This window comes from Sinohyriopsis cumingii, chromosome 3 (genome assembly GCF_028554795.1).
Source record: "Sinohyriopsis cumingii isolate HCF-2022 chromosome 3, ASM2855479v2, whole genome shotgun sequence".
Taxonomy (NCBI): Eukaryota; Metazoa; Mollusca; class Bivalvia; order Unionida; family Unionidae; genus Sinohyriopsis; species Sinohyriopsis cumingii.
The window spans coordinates 34,665,461-34,682,293 of NC_142963.1; the positions used below are offsets into that span (position 1 = coordinate 34,665,461).

At 36.2% G+C, this 16,833-nt stretch overlaps 1 long non-coding RNA gene across 1 annotated transcript in view; it reads left to right on the forward strand.

Annotated features, from left to right (window-relative positions):
• LOC149802665 (uncharacterized) overlaps positions 1-4,310 on the forward strand; it is a 178,016-nt gene extending 173,706 nt beyond the window's left edge. The window contains exon 10 of the long non-coding RNA XR_016419928.1: positions 4,204-4,310. This is a non-coding gene — a long non-coding RNA (uncharacterized LOC149802665). The remainder of the gene's footprint in view (positions 1-4,203) is intronic.
• Positions 4,311-16,833: the final 12,523 nt, after the last annotated feature.

Consider the following 16,833-nt stretch of genomic DNA (forward strand, 5'->3'; position numbering starts at 1 on the left):
TAATTGGTTTTAAAGGAATACAATGCCACTTGGAAATCAAGAGTGGCCACCACAGCCAATTTGAAACCCAAGATAGCCACAATCACAACTTTAGCAGAATGGAAAGTCAAATTGATGTGGGGTTTTCACCAGTAGACTTCTTATGATGTCCAGTTGATATTAAGTGAAAATAATACCCATCTGACATTCAGCATAGGTACCACATTGAAGCCATCTTGAAAATCTTGTCAGTTCTCTTTCTGAATGAATGGTCATATAAACATGTGGTTTCCACTAAAGAAACGTTTGATGTCTAGATGTTCTTAAATGAAACTGGTGCTTATCAGATGTCCAATATGGCCACCACATCAGCCATCTTGAATATTTAATTATTACTACTCCTGAATAGAAAGTTAATCTTGAAAATATTGTTAGTCTACTACTCCCAAATTAATGGCTATATCAACATGGAGTTTTCACTAATAGACTTGTGATAAGTGGTTAGTGCATCAGATATGGTAGGTCTCGGGTTCAAACTCCAGCTGTGTCATACCAAAGAAATATAAAATGGTAAGAGCAGCTGTCTCGCTTGGTATTCAGCATTAAGAAGTTAGTGTTTGGACTGATCGGCCTGGTGTCAGGATAATTTGACTGGGTGGGACATGATGCTACATGTAGATGTCTATGGCATGATGCCCTAGTGCTAGACATCACTATAAACTGCCACACTGCAGACATGGTAGCAGTATGACTAAAAATGTTAAGTCTATATTAAATATCTAAATCACACTGATATCTAGTTGGTTCTGAATGAAAATGGTGCCATTTATACATCCAGTAAGGCTGCCACGACAACTGTTTAAAAAAAAGAATTTGTCACCACTTCCTCAGAATGGATGATCATTATGACATGGGATTTTCATCTGAAGACTTCTAATGATATCTACTTTGTCTTTGATGAAATGTTGCTAAGCTGACAGCTAATCTGTACTGCACAGAAGCTAAGTTAAAATTTGTTAATGTTGAAAATCTTAGATGGTTTCAATGCTCAACAGTTAAAGGGATAAAATGATCTTATCCAATTTTATTTCCACACAATAATTCCCATAAATATTATTGGATCTCGAGAAAATGCTATATGCATTTTTATATTGATATAATTTTACCTTTTATTATTAGCTTTGCTATCACCAGTTATGGCCAATGACTGTTGGACTTGCCTACTTTAGTTTCTCTACGGTAATTTTTTTAAAATCCTGTTTTTATTGCAAGCATATTTTGTGTGTTGATTTATGTTGAGTAAAGCTCATTTGGGTTTGATTTTCTGTCACCTAGCATTTCCTCTTAAAAATTACACTCCCCTACTTCCAGCGGAAAGCAGAGTTCCTGCAATTTATTTATCTTTTTTTTTCTTTCTTCATTTAGTTGGTTCCTCATTAAAAATGTAAATTGCCTCATGGATTTTACATGTACAGCATGACTAATGAACACGATTTACTTGGAAATCCCTAATTACAAGTGGACACTTATTCCTGGGGTTATAATAAAACTGACAAAAATTATTTGCGGTGCAACCTTTAACTCATGAACCCCTGGTGCCGTGTTTATGTGGCAGGAGGTAGTAGCATACTGCCGAGCTCTGTAGTGTCAAGGTCATGTATGATACACAAAGTGGGTGGTATTATAGAAAGTTAGACAGATGTAGCTCTACAATGATACCAAATAATCTGGAAGTTCTAGTTCAACTACAAAATACAGAGGGATAAACCTAATTTTTTGGACTGATATTTTTCCATCCATAATTCGCCCGTTGTCGGAATCCAATTTTGTGTCTGGATTTTAGACTTTTTGGCCCAGATCTTAGGCAGACAGATCTGAACTGCAGACAGAAAGATGAACGTTTGCAAAAAGTAGGATAAGATGGGCATTTGGAAAAAAGAGTGGTCTCGATACGAAAATAATGGCTCTGTTAAGTAAAAAAGAAAATAAGAAAAGAACTCCAAATTTTACCCTTGTGCTCATGCACAAGCAAAATAGCCAATGAGAAATGATGTTTCTAACACAACTAGGCATTAGGTTAATGGGAAATCACTTGGAAGTCGATGTTTTAGGATGTATTCAGAAACAGCCCACAAAATGTGTTTCCTACTCGTATTTCAGGTGAAAACGACAAAATCCTCCAGGGGTTAATGAGTTAGGCAGAACAGAAATCAGTATATTGGCTGCACTTTTATTGACTTGTTGACCTTAACTTCATTCTAACAAATAAAATATCACACTAGGGCCTGTTTGTCATCAAAGGTTCTTTTGAGAAGAAATCACACATCAGTGCCAGTTGGATCAACATACACTCTAGGAATGTTCTGTACTTTTCAAGAAATTTACATTTTCTGATAAGTTTGTCATGAACAATACTTATTTGACCACAGATGGGCAACATTTTTTATTAAAAATATATGGAAGTGTTGTTTTTTAAAAAAGAAATATATCCAACCTGCACTGTGATACGTGATAATTTTTGTTTCCATAGAAAAGGACTTAATGGATTGAAACTAAATTTGTCTTAAAAAGCTTAATAAAAAAACAAACAATGTCATGTTTTATTCTTTAGCCTTTTATGGTCCCTGTTTCACATGTCAGTTTCTCTTTGCATCACAAATTTCATTCATAATTTACAGTATATCTTTTGAAGGAGATTTTGGTATCAAGAAGATCTAGGTTGTGTTGTATGGTTGTATTTATAGTCTGTATGACATTTACTTCAACAGATATAATCATGTATGCATGCAAGCATTAAGGAATGCACATGTAAAAGCAGTATCACATTCCTGTTGTACAAGCACTAACTTGCTAACGGCAGTTTGTGTGTGTGATTTGGATTTTTAACGTAGCTTTAAAAACTTTTCAGTCATATTGCTACAATATCTGCAGTGTGGCAGTTTAAAGTGATGTCTAGCACTGGGACATCATGCTGCAGACATGTAGCAACATGTCCCACCCAGTCACATTTTTGTGACACCAGGCCAACCAGTCCTACCACAAACCTCTTAATGCTGAGAGCCAAGCGAGGCAGCTGCCTGTGTCATTTTTATAATTTGGCTCAGTTTAAACAGGTGACATCCTGCATCCGAGGTGGATGCTCTAACCACTTAGGCAATCAGAGAAGTTGCTAAAGGCAGTTTAATCAAGCACTTGTCAACTTTATAAATTAACTATTCATACCTGTTTGGGGGGGGTGAGAGATATTTTGAAATTGTCTTGAGATAAAACAGTTCTCCACAGAATTTCAATAAACACTCTATAAGATATCTGTCTTAACTGCCTACTTCCAAATCACCTCATCTTGTTTTGGGGCCAACTAATATTGCATTTCTAGCTGATGAGGGAGTCTATTCTTGGAAAATCATGAGATCATTGCACCAGGGAGTGGTATAAATAAGTGGAATACCATATACACTCGCTTATAAATTGAGTTGAACTGTATACAACAAAGATCCTGACTTGCCATATCATTGTGTGTCTGCATATCATGGTCTATGTGGTTCTACTGATTAATCCTAACAAACTTCACAGACCCAGATCTGCAGGTGAAATTATGGGATGGGAGATCTGGATCTGTGCAGTTTGCAGTTGGATTTGACTTAGAAGCGAGTACACAAGGAACATACCATATTTAATCTAATTGCTACAGAAGTCAAGCATTTTGTTGAGATAGTTGTCATTGGTCCAGATGATTACACATTTTTAAGTAGGAGTATATTCAGAAGACCAGTCTTGTAAAAGCAACAAGTTAATACTTTGTGCACAAAAAGACCAACCTTTCAGCCATAGCTTTGATATTCCTTAGGAGATGATCTATTATTTTTAGTTGATGATACCTCAGTTATTGTTTGTGGGCTTTCTAGAAATGAACACTGCTGAAAATAACTCACTTTCACACAATCCTTTCTTGATTGCAGTGTGTTTGTAAGTACAGTAGAAACTGTATAGCTAAAAGATGCAAGGGACTTTGCAAAATCAGTCAGAGAGAACTGTTGTGTGAATCTGAGGGATTAAATATATGGATAAACATAATCTTGGGTCCAAAATTCAAGTTTAAGCAATCCAGTGTGTTAAAGTGAAATGTTTTGCCAGTAACCAAAAGTTTTGACAATTATGCTCATAGGAATGTTGAAAATTTTTCCAAAATTGTCATTTAGATTGTTATATTTTATCTCTTTCCAGCTAGAGTTTATTCAGGCCTTCAGGATAAGCATGGATTAGTATGATGAATTAGATTGAACTCCAGCAATTCCAGTGCAAAAAGCCCACAAACAATCCAGAAACTGAGGTAAGTGTCATTGTCACAGATATGGTAGATCATCTCCTAAGGAAAATTCCTACAAAGCTATGGTGGCCTAGTTGTTAGAGCCTCCACCTCAGATGCAGGAGGTCGTGGGTTCGATCCGTGGCCAAGTCACACCAAATACTTCTAAAAATGTTACTAACAGCTGCCTCGCTTGGCGCTCAGCATTAAAGGTTGGTGTTTGGACTGGTCTGCCTGGTGTCAGGATAATGTGACTGGGTGGGACATCATAATACATGTCTGCGGCATAATGCCCCAGTGCTAGACTTCACTGTAAACTGACACACTGCAGACATCACAGTGATATGACTGAAAAATTGGTAAAGCTACATTAAAATAATCAAAATCCAAATAGTTTTCATGAAATTGACATTATCACTCGTAGTCAGTTACATATATTGCACAACACTGAAAATCTTATCTATGAGATTGTGACAGGCTAACATATATTATATTCACTTAAAAGTCAAACTGCAAACAAAATAGATCCTATCTACCATAACATAATGCACCTGCAGATCAAAGCCTTTTATTTGTTCTGCTGATTACTCCCAATACACTGCACAGACCCAGATCTGCTGGCACATTATATGACAGCAGATTTGGGTCTGTGCAGTTTGCAGTTGGACTCACCTTACAAGTGAGTATAATGGTACCCAAGAAACTCAACACCAGACAAGACCAGTGTTACATGGGTGGGAATGTTCCCATCAAGCTGTGTGTGTGTGTGTCTGTGTGTGTGTGTATGTGATTGGGATTTTAACGTAGCTATAACAGTGTTTCAGTCATATTGCTACAATGTCTGCATTGTGGCAGTTTATAGTGATGTCTAGCACTGGGGCATCATGCCACAGACATGTAGCATGATGTCCCACCCAGTCACATTATCCTGACACCAGGTTGACCAGTCCTAACACTAACCTCTTAATTATATGCGCCAAAATGATATAAGTTGCATGACAACAAGAACATAGTTTAAATCAAAGTTAGTTTGTTTATTTGTATGAGTCATTCATAAAATTGCAGTAATAAACTAATAGGCGAGAGAAACTCTACTTTTTGGAGAAGTAAAACAAATGTTTTACACTTGGTTGCTGTGAATGTCACGTTGGTTTGTTTGAAACAGTACAGCTCTTAACAGTGTTCAATTTCCCATGCATTGTAGTGGGAATGGCAAGAGTGTGAACAGGATTAGGAAAAGAATCACTCCATGCATTCTGATGGAGTTGCTTCACATGGAGTGAAGCTCTGTACTCCATGCATTCTGATGGAGTTGCTTCACATGGAGTGAAGCTCTGTACTCCATGCATTCTGATGGAGTTGCATTTTGTGTTGAGATAATTAATCAATATATTGATGTATCATTTCTTTTCCATATTGATACCCATATCAGTACAAGAGGTAAAGAATCCATACAGAATGATACTTTACCCAGCACAAGTTACTTTTCAGCGTTCATGAGTAATTATTAGTTGTTTGACTTCTTTAAATTGAGAATTCATCTCACCATGTGGCACACTGGAAGCATTGGATTAAAACTTTATGCAAGTAGATACACATCAACAATGGTTATTAAATGGCCTGTAAAGTACTCAAAGTGATACATAGGGAACAAGGAATGTCTCATTTTACACTGATATATGTAATCATTGACTGAACATGACAGGTTAAAACAAACATTAGCACAGAATTGGCCAGGGAGCAGATTCCAGTCCACATGAGTTCTAGTCACCTTGTTTTAATTTGTAGAAGGGAAGGAAGTAGGTGTTGTCAGTGACAGAGAAGAGTGCATGTAGGAGAAGCAGTTGTTTGGCATCCACAGTTATTACATTATGATGGATTTGGTTGTTAGTCATCTCTGCTTCCACACCTGTCTTGTTCTAGACAAAGTTATCTTTGCTGGAGGAAATTGCACTATTTCTTTTGTTTTAAAAGGTTACACTGCAAGGCCTTCTAAATTTAAGTGATGACATGAATGAGACGTTTTTAAAGCATTGATGCAGTGCAAAACAAAGGGCATGGTGACCAAAATGATTCCTGCATGTGATAAGATGGTGCAGCCTGAAATGGCCTAAAACTGACCACTAACAGGTAGTGTGTTTGGAAGAATTTGTCTTCATATCTTGTCAAGTATGAGGACTGCATCAGAATGAGGTGATAAAGTTATATTTATCTGGAATCTGCATACTGGAGGTACGACCATTATGTCAACACACATAAAATGGCACCACCAAACAACTAACAGCTTCTAGAAATGAAAAGACCATCAAACAGTCTTGTGTATTTATGTTGTATTGTATCATAGGCTGTGTATTGTGAATTGTATTAATACATTGTACAGGAATATTGTTTTATCCCAAGTCGCATGTATCAATTACTGCAGAAGTTAGTTAATGTCAGTAAAATGGGCATTGTTTACTATTTATCACCATAGTATACATGTGATGAAGAGTTTCAATGAGAAAGAAGGACCACAGTGGGGCGCTGAGTTGTCTGTGTTCTTGCCCTTGTAAATTAATCAACATAAAAAAATATTTACATAACATTAACATCATGCCGATAGCTTGCAAAATTTATAAATAATGTATATTGTGTGAAGAATCAGTTATCAACAATTTATTATTGCTACTCTTTAGCTTTTAGAAGAATTGCCTTGAAACTTTACATACACATTCATCCCATGGTTCAGTTGTTCTGAAGAGAAAAATGGTGCTGTTTAGAAATCCATAATAGTAGCTATTGCAGCCATTTTGAAAATCTTGTTATTGTTACTCCACCTAATGGTTGTTTCAACATGGGGCGTCCTCTATCAAACATCTTGTGATGTTTAGTTGGTCCTAAATGAAAACTGTGTTGATCTGATATCCATTATGACCAACACAGTGGCCATCTTGAAAGTCTTGGAAGGTCATATCAACATGGGGTTTTCACTAAAACACTACTTATTATGTCTGGTCCACAATAAAATGGTGCTGATCTGACATTCAGTATGACTGTCATGGCAGCTATCTTAAAAATCACATTTTCACATCTTTACTTGCACAGAAAGTCTTATTGAGGTGGTGTTTTCACCAGAAGACAATTTGTGATGTCCAGTTATGTTAAATGAAAATCATGACAAACTGACATTCAATATGGCCACCACAACAACCATTTTGAAAATATTATATTTGCAACTCCTGAAAGGAAAGTCTTATATTGAAAATATTGTGATCTCTTCTCCTCCAAATGGATGATTTATCGTAGACTTATTATGGTACCTAGTTGGTCCTAAATAAAAATGGTGTCAGTTATACATGCAACACAGCTGCCATGACAATGGTCTTAAAAATGTCACTAGTGTGCTAGATTGGATGATCATTATGTCATTGTATTTTCACCAAGATGTAAGTAAAAATGGAACCAGTCATAAATTCAGCATGGCTGCCATGTCAGCTGCCTTAAAAATCTTGTTGTTATTACTGCCTCTGAATTGATGATCATTATGCCATGGGGTTTTGAACAAAAGGCTTCTAATGATAATTTGAAAATTATATTACTGAAGAAAAATTGCAGATAATTCACATATTCAATATTTTAAAGGAAGAAATGACTTTATCTTGAATCCACGGGAAAATTGTTTGCCCCTTATAGTGTCAGTCTCATCATGGGAATTATTTTATTTTAGCTTTTAGCTGTACTGTATAGACCAGAAGAGCTTATGGGATGGTCTGTTAGCTCAAGTTTGGTTTTGCTGTTCTTCCTTAACTACTTGCATGATAACCTTGAAACTTAACACACACATTAATCCCATGGTCTAGTTGGCCCTATTGTTGCTGTTTTAGGGTTTAACACCATTTTTCAGCACAAGATAGGCTATAAATGGCAGCCAATACAAATGGTGGAGGAAGAACCCACTAAAAGACTCCTATGATGTCTAGCTAACCTAAATATACATGGTGCCAATCTGATATCCAACATGGCTTACACGACAACCATATATACTTGAACAGAAAGTCATGTTGTTGTGGGGTTTTCATTTGAAGATTGCTGAAGAATATCATTGATGGCTTGAACAACTGACAGTAAACTCTTTTCTAACATTGATGTGTATATCCACTTCGTGCATACGTCTTGCCTCAACAGTGACTGATAAATGTGTTTGTAAACAAGTACTGCTATCCAACATAGCGGATACATCGACTTGGTTATCTACCCTTGACCTCAGTGATGGATAGATCTGCTTTTGTTCGTGTTACAAAGGTCTAATTCATCAGCAGTGGGCAGTAAAAGGACATTCATCCAATCAAAATATAGTTTACAAATCATGGTTCTTGCCATGAAAGATGTCATATACTAAATATGGCTACTAAATATTGGGATTTTCTGGAATTTTGTAACGGGTGATATTTAATACTTGTGGTTGATGACAGTGGAAATAATGGCATTTGCTAGCAATTTGGAATCATAATTTTAATTTTGATCAGAGAATAAGATTGATGACATTTATTTAGGAAGTGTTGTTTGTCAGATGATGAAGACAGTGCAGTGTGGATAAGATAGCCATGTGATCTTTGTTGACTGCAAGCAATGGTCCTTTCATTTTGGATGAGAGAATGACAGAGATTATTATTTAAATTATTTCCCCTGGTATTAAATGAAAGAAATGTGGCTGAAAGTAACAACTGTGGAGGAAAATGTATGAAAGAGAAGCCCGACAAGGTTTCGAAAGAAAACAGGTAGCATGAGGAGTCCATAATGTGCAAGCAGTGCGATGTTTGCCTTTGTGTAAAACAGAACTACTTTTACAAATATCAGCAACAACAACTTAAGAACTTCTAGAACATAATGACCGATTAAGCATTTGTAAATATGTGTACAGATCTCATATAACTTTGTATGAAATAATGACAGACAAATTAGTGATACAAACGCTGTTTTATGTTCAATTCATGAATTTTTTCATCATTTTTGTGGAAGTCATTAAAATGAAAGAATCGCACAGACCAAAGGTAGTTATTACTTTTATATATGCATAGTTAGATACATCAAATCAGTCAGTTATAAGAAAATTTTGAAAACAGTTGGCCTTTATCTTAATTACTGCTAAATATGTATTATTTGCCTGCAGCAGCAGTAGGCTTTTTAAGTCTGCCCACAAATCAGCTGCAGGAGCCATCCTCAATATTTTCTTGCCAATTTTTAAAAAAAAATGTTGCCATTTTCATAATTCAATACAACCCATTTCTCTCATTATCCTCATGACCAAGGTAAGATTATCAACATAAGCAGATGTCAAAACAAGTGTTTGGGGTGGGGTGGGCTGAAAAAAATATACAATTTTGCATACATGTGAAATTTGTTATATGTGACCTGTTGTCACTGGGTAGGATTTACTCAGAGAGAAAATAAAAGATGGAAATTTTGTTTAAAGGAAGACCAAATTAGTCTGAAACACGCTTGTAAATTGACAACGTACATTTGTGCAATACAATCCATCAAGCGTATAGTACTTTACAAGTAAATGACGAATCCATGAATTCAAGTATAAATCACATGTTAGAAAATTCATGCATCACTCACATCCTGTTAGAAAACAACACATACATTTTTTTTAAAAATGGTAGTTCTCATTTGATCTATATCACTGGACAACAAATTTTTACAAAAGTCATGTTACTGAAATAAAATTAGTCAATTCTTATCAATTTTTATGTGCTGAACATGAATATGACAGTCAAATTGCAAAATTGGCTCTAGTTTTTTTGTAATCTGCAAGAAATTAATGTTTACATAACGAAATGCATTCCAATAGTAAAAGGTCAACTGTAATAGCCTACCTATAAAAAATCAAGTCATTGACTACATCTTAGATTTCTTCGCCTGTCTCTTGTACAGCTGTTCGGGAGCATCTCTGAGGAGTGTCCAGCAGTAGTCAGCCAGCATTGTAGTGGACCATTTTCCCTGGTATCTTTGTTCCATTGTTGCGATATCTTGATGAAAACGTTTGCCGTGTTCATCACTAACAATACCACAGTTGCTAGGAAAGAAATCCAAATGGGAATGAAGGAAGTGAATCTTTAGAGACATATTGCAGCCAAGTTTCTTATACTTCATCAACATGTCTTCTACTAGTTCCTTATAGTTTTCTGCCCTAACATTTCCGAGGAAGTTTGTAGAAACTAGGCGAAAAGCATTCCATGCTTGTTTCGCATCACCTTCCAGCAAGTTGTTGAACCGGTCATCTTTGAAAAGCTCTCGAATCTGAGGACCCACAAAAACTCCCTCTTTAATCTTTGCTTCGCTGAGTCGAGGGAATTTTTCATGCAGGTATCGGAATGCTGGCAAAGTCCGGTCAATGGCTTTCACGAAGTTCTTCATCAAACCTAGTTTGATGTGAAGGGGTGGTAGCAAGATTTTCTGAGCCTCAACCAGAGCTGGGTGTTGGATATTCTTCTCTCCAATGGCTACATTCTGCCTGTGAGTCCATTCCTTCCTCATGTAGTGCATTTCCCTTGCTCGGCTATCCCACTCGCATAAGAAACACATGTATTTTGTATATCCTTGCTGCAGTCCCATTAAAAGGGCAACTACCTTCAAATCACCACAGAGGTGCCAGCTGTACTTGTTATACTCAATGGAATTCAGTAGCTGCCTTAAGTTATCGTATGTCTCTTTCATGTGGACAGCATACGCTACTGGAATAGATGGAAGAATGTTTCCATTGTGCAAAAGCACAGCCTTGAGACTCAGTTTCGAAGAGTCCACAAATAGTCTCCATTCTTGTGGGTCATGAGTGATTTTTAAAGCATTCATGAGGCCCTCAATATCGGAACAGAATATCAGATTACTTTCCTTTCTGAAGAAAGGCTCCAATTGCTGGTGGCGCTTTCGATATGCAGTAATTGTGACATCTTCTTCTAGAAGATTCCATTGTTGGAGTCTTGATCCTAGCAATTCTGCCTTGTTCTTTGATAAGTCCAAATCACGAATCAGGTCATTTAGTTCTTCCTGTGTTATTCTGTGTGGGGTTGATGATGCACCACAGTGAAAATCTGGATCACTGCATGCTGATGGACCAGGAGAAGAACAGGTCGACTCACCTTTGTCTTCGTCAGATGAATCAAGAGAATATTCTGCTGGAGGTTCTGGAATAGGAAGTCCCTCACCATGTGGAACTGGTCTCAATGCAGACGGAATGTTTGGGTAGACTATTCTCGACTTCTTTCGCTTCGTTATTCCGCCGGAAAGAGGAGGAACCAAGCAGAAGTAACAGTCATTTAGGTGGTTGCTTGGCTCTCTCCACACCATTGGGACTGCAAACGGCATTGATGACCTTTTGCAATTCAACCACTGTGAAAGCTGTGTTGTACATGTAGCACAGCATATATGCGGAGCCCAAGGCTTGTCTTGGTCACCAACCTTGCATCCGAAGTAAAGATGATATGCCTTCTTCACTTGAGAATTGATACTTTTCTTCTGGTTGGCAAATGTCACTTCCCCACAAATATAGCAAAAATTGTCCGCGGTATTAACACACTTTCGAGGCATTACTGTTCTTTATTGTACGTAAATGGATAAAATAATAAGTTTTATGTAACAGTAGCTTGAACTGTCTCGCACAACGTCTAAAATATTTTAAATGCTGAACCTATCTGATTGGGCTTTATATAGTACACTGCTTACGTCAGCTTCAGCAGCCGCCTGGCATTAGTATAATAGGCCTACACATGTATAGTACATTGCTGATGTCAACTTACTTCAGCAGCCGCATGGCATTAGTATTGCATTGCATCAGAAAATGATGCAATCAACTGTGGATGATGTGAGCATGATGGTATTATGCAATGTTACATCATTATTCCGGATGTTGCTGCAGTCCTACTGGAGAAATTTACACAGTGAAACATAGAAAATGAGGTATATGAATATCTTCAAAACGAGAGCCAATACAAATTTTTCACGGTTATATTCGTGTTCGGCACACCAAAATACTACAGATTAGGGCCTTTTCAAGTCAGTAATGATTTCACTGTTGACCAGTGTATCCCATTGTGAACAGTCATGTGTTCCTAAACAGTTCACTATAATATTTATTGTTGCCAGTAGTATGTGGCTGTATAGTTGTTTACATGGTACATGTATTTAAATTTGCCTAGATTTTGGTTAGCCGAAGACAAATATAATCTTGCTGAGGCTACCAGGAGGCATGAGGCCTTTCATAGAGAAATGGAAACATGTGGAAAAAATTAAAAAGATCAACAACTACCTTTGTGAGATATCCCACCTTTAATTAACTTGATGGCCAGATGTCTGCACTTTCAAAAGATTGGAAATTTAATTTGTGTTTTACACCGCCATTGGTAGTGATCTAATGCAAAAACATTTTTCCTGCAAAAAGTAAACTTTTATCCCACAATAAATGTGTTCAGATCACTTTGGAAAATGCAACAATCAGTCAATTCCATTACTTTTATTTGAAGCTTGGTGCTGACTTCCATTGATGAAAGTTGCTTTGTTTTTATTGAAGATTGGAGGCAGCTTGCTTTTGAAGAGTGCATGTATTACTAAAGTCACCACTGAAGGCCAACTTTGGAAGACCATGCAAATGTCCATTTGTTATTGTGGCAGCAACAGCAAATAATTTTTGAACAAAGTATGGGCTGGAAGTTTGCAGCTTCATTTTATGGTGCCTTTGAATATCTCTCCAAACCCAAGATTATATATTGAATTTTTAACAGCCAAAAATATTGTCACCAAAAAATAATTTCTGCATGGTATATTTTGTCAGCAGCAAGGGAAAAAGTCACAATTTGCCACATTGGCAATGCCCAGCACAATCCCTGGTGAGCTCAGCAACAGCCCACAAATCAGCTCCAATTGTGACGCTAGCCACTAGGCAGAGCAGTTAGGTACACAAGCAGCAGTAATAGATATAAGTTTTTAAAAGGAAGAAGTGGTCTTATCTTGAATTCCTAGAAATTCTTTTCATCCATCATAGCATCATAATGAGACATGTTTTATTGTTTCAGTTCTGTTTTCTGAAACACAGGCAGTATCTTTATCATCAAATAATTAAGATGATGAAATGCAGTTTGTTGAGCAAAAATGTGATATATTTAGAACAGAAGTCAATAAAATCCTTACATGAAAAATCTGTTGAAACCCACACTTGCTATTCATTAGAATAACTTAACTGCAGAATGATGCAAGCTGATGAAAATGCAGCTAATTGGATAATACCTGTCTTGGTAATGGAGGTATAATGTGTAAGGTGTGAGTAAGTTGTGAGCGGTTGACGAACAGCTAAAGGAGAATGTTAATTATTTTTAATCAATCATGATTCTAACAAAATATAAAATTAAACCTCAAGAATAAAAGAAACAACGGAAAAAGATATGGATTAATAATCATGGGCTAAACAAGTACATCTCTGCTGTTGGAACATTACAGTAAAGAGTATGATAACAAGCATTTTCATTATCAGTTAAAGATAAAATGAAAATACACTTCATAAAGTCATTAAATTCTGTTGCAAATTCATACTTTCAACCAGACTTGAGGTTTTTGTTTGTTTACATAACACTCATCCAAGTGCATTGCTGTTACTCTCCTTGGTCTTAAGCACTAAGTGCTAACCTGAAGGAGAGCAGACAAGTCATAGTTTGTAATTTCTTACTGCTGGTGTTAGAAAGATCTCAGAATATGTTCCAGAGAATATCCTTTCACATGATTAAATTTGGGATGTCAGCTTTTGTATTTCTATAATAAACGGATTTTGAGTAAGAGCTTATTTTGGGCTAGTAAAAGGTATAGTACTTGCCTGAAAAGATGAGTGCATTTTTGGAAACTTTTCAACCTTGACCCTTCAGTCAACACTTGTCATTGGGACCTATATTTCATGCTCCACTAACCTATTTTTACCATTTTGTTTCACTTAATTTCTCAAACTGCAGGGTTATTTAACTTCTTATGGCAATGCATGAGTTTAGTTCAGTGTTGGGAGATAGCTATTGGTAAGATGCAGCACTAATCCACTTGTCTGATTAAGTCATTACGTTCTTTACTCTCACCCCCTCTGGATGAACACTTACAAAAACTAGACTTGTGAATGTTCATCTTTTGTCTGCACATCAACATATGTTGGTGGCATCTTTTATCTTTGGCCAGTCTCACTGAATGCCTATGATTTTGTATTACACTTTCTCATGGACACTTGCTCCTGGGCACTTTTTTCTTCTTTTGACTAACTTTAGATACAAGAATTTGGCAAGCTTAAAGACTTTAACAATTACCGTTTTTGGTGCATATCATATATTGGCATGTGAGGTAATGACTAAACAAAAATCACAGGTGGAAAGTAAACAGTTTAGGCATAGGACTAACAGTAATTGATTATTGATATTATGAAATGTCATGATGTAATATTGGATAAAAATAAAATTTGGATATAATTCCATTCACTGTGGCCATTTATTAGAAAGCTGACTGAAAAATAAACACTCCCTCTACCAAAAAATAAAGTTTGTCTTCAATTTGCTGATCTCCAAAAAGTATGTTGACATGTGTGACACTTTCCATTTATAGTAGGACTGATGGTGAGTAGTAACAAGCATTGTATGCAGTTAGAACTGTTTATGACAACAGTTGTTGAATAATTTTCATTACAGCAATAATGGTGCAGAAGCTTTAATTTACTAGGCAACCAGAAGAATCTAGATGTTCAGGCTGGTTGCACAGGAGCAACCATGGAGTTTTCAAAATATTTCTGCCTCTGGTAATAATGAAAAGTATCTTGCTACTGTTGAATATTAACACTCTTATTTACTTTGAGTTATGGCCCTTTTGCAGTTTTATATCTTAAGCTTCCTTTTTGTATCAATTTAGTTCCATGTGAAAGTAACGTCACAGTATAATTTGCTTTGACTTGATCCTTTTCAGATCATCTGACCTTTAAGTGAGCCTATGATTTGGCCCTGTGTTCATCTTTGATTGTTTGTCATGTGTCCTGTGCCATCCATTGTCTGTTGATTGTTTGTCATGCATCATGTACCATCCATTGTCTATTGATTGTTTGTCATGCATCATGTACCATCCATTATCCATCCAACATGTGTTTTTTTTTTAACTTTTCAAAAAAAGAGCAAAATCGGAAAACAACTTCAAATGATTTCTTCTCACAATCCTCTGCAACAGAGTTTAAACTAATTTGACAGTAAATGTTGTGGCATAGAGGCCTCTTTTAATGATGCACAGGATTTCAATCAGTTTTAAAATATGACTGCCATCACTAAATATAAAAATCTTTTAAGCATCTTTTAAAAAATCAATTGACAAAGTTTTACCAAGTTTGACACAAATTATCCTGGCATGGAGACCTTTCAGATTTTAAACATTTTGCCAATCTGCAATCAGATATTCAGGACAGAATGCATTTTTCTAATTTATTTTTAGAAATCTACTGAAGCAAATTTGATAGAATTCATTCTGGTATAAAGAACTTTTAAGTTTTGTACAAATGTTGATGATTTTAGGACAAACATGGATGAAAATAAAAGAAAATGAGATCATTCAAACTGCTGTTTTTATTACCAGTTAGCATTTGACAATTAGGGATATGTCAACCATATAAGTGACATCTTGCCAAGCTGGGTCTCTTGTCCAATTACATTAGTGACCATATCATGTTTGTGGGTAGTAATATCCCGAAATGTGAACTCATGACAGTGGATACATACCATGTGTACTTGCTTATGAGTCCAACTGCAAACTGCACATACCCAGATATGCCATTGCATAATGCACTGACAGATCCGGGTCTGTGAGGTTTGTTATAATCAGTAGAACAAACATCATAGACCCTAATCTACAGGTGCATTTTGCAACAGCAGATCAGGATCTTGGTTGTTCACATTTTGACCTGACTTGTAAATGAGTAGACATGGTGCCTAATAAGAGAAGACAAAGTTTTCTTTTTGTGCTAATTCACTGTCGTAAAATCTTCCCAAGAAGATCACTTTACTATGTGGTCACTGTTTACATCATGGAACTTGCTGAGAAAATGAATCATTGATGATTTATCAAGGGATGCAGGTGAATCATGATCAGTTAGTTCATTACAGTGAGTTGTCGGAATGACTTCTGACATTTAGATCTGAATCATAAAGATTTTCAGAACAAGAGTTGGCTGCGACTCTTAAAGAGTGGGTGTACAAATGAGTAGATAATGTAATGTGTTGATGCTGGTGTAACACTAGCTGATATAGATTTTGTATTGTAGATCATTATCGAAAATTTGACATCAATTTCAACCCACCCATCCAGCCCACACAGCTGTTCAGGTTTGCTTTTAAGTGTTAAGAGAACATTAATTAGCAGAATTCTAAATAAAAATTAGTTCAATGGAGTTTTTTGTATGACTTTCATGAAGAAAACTTTTCTACCTTTTGGTGAAAATTTAAAAGTTAAGATTATTGGTAGTATCATAGTAGATATTTTGTATTGAAATGTTGATTTGTCTAATTTTAGAT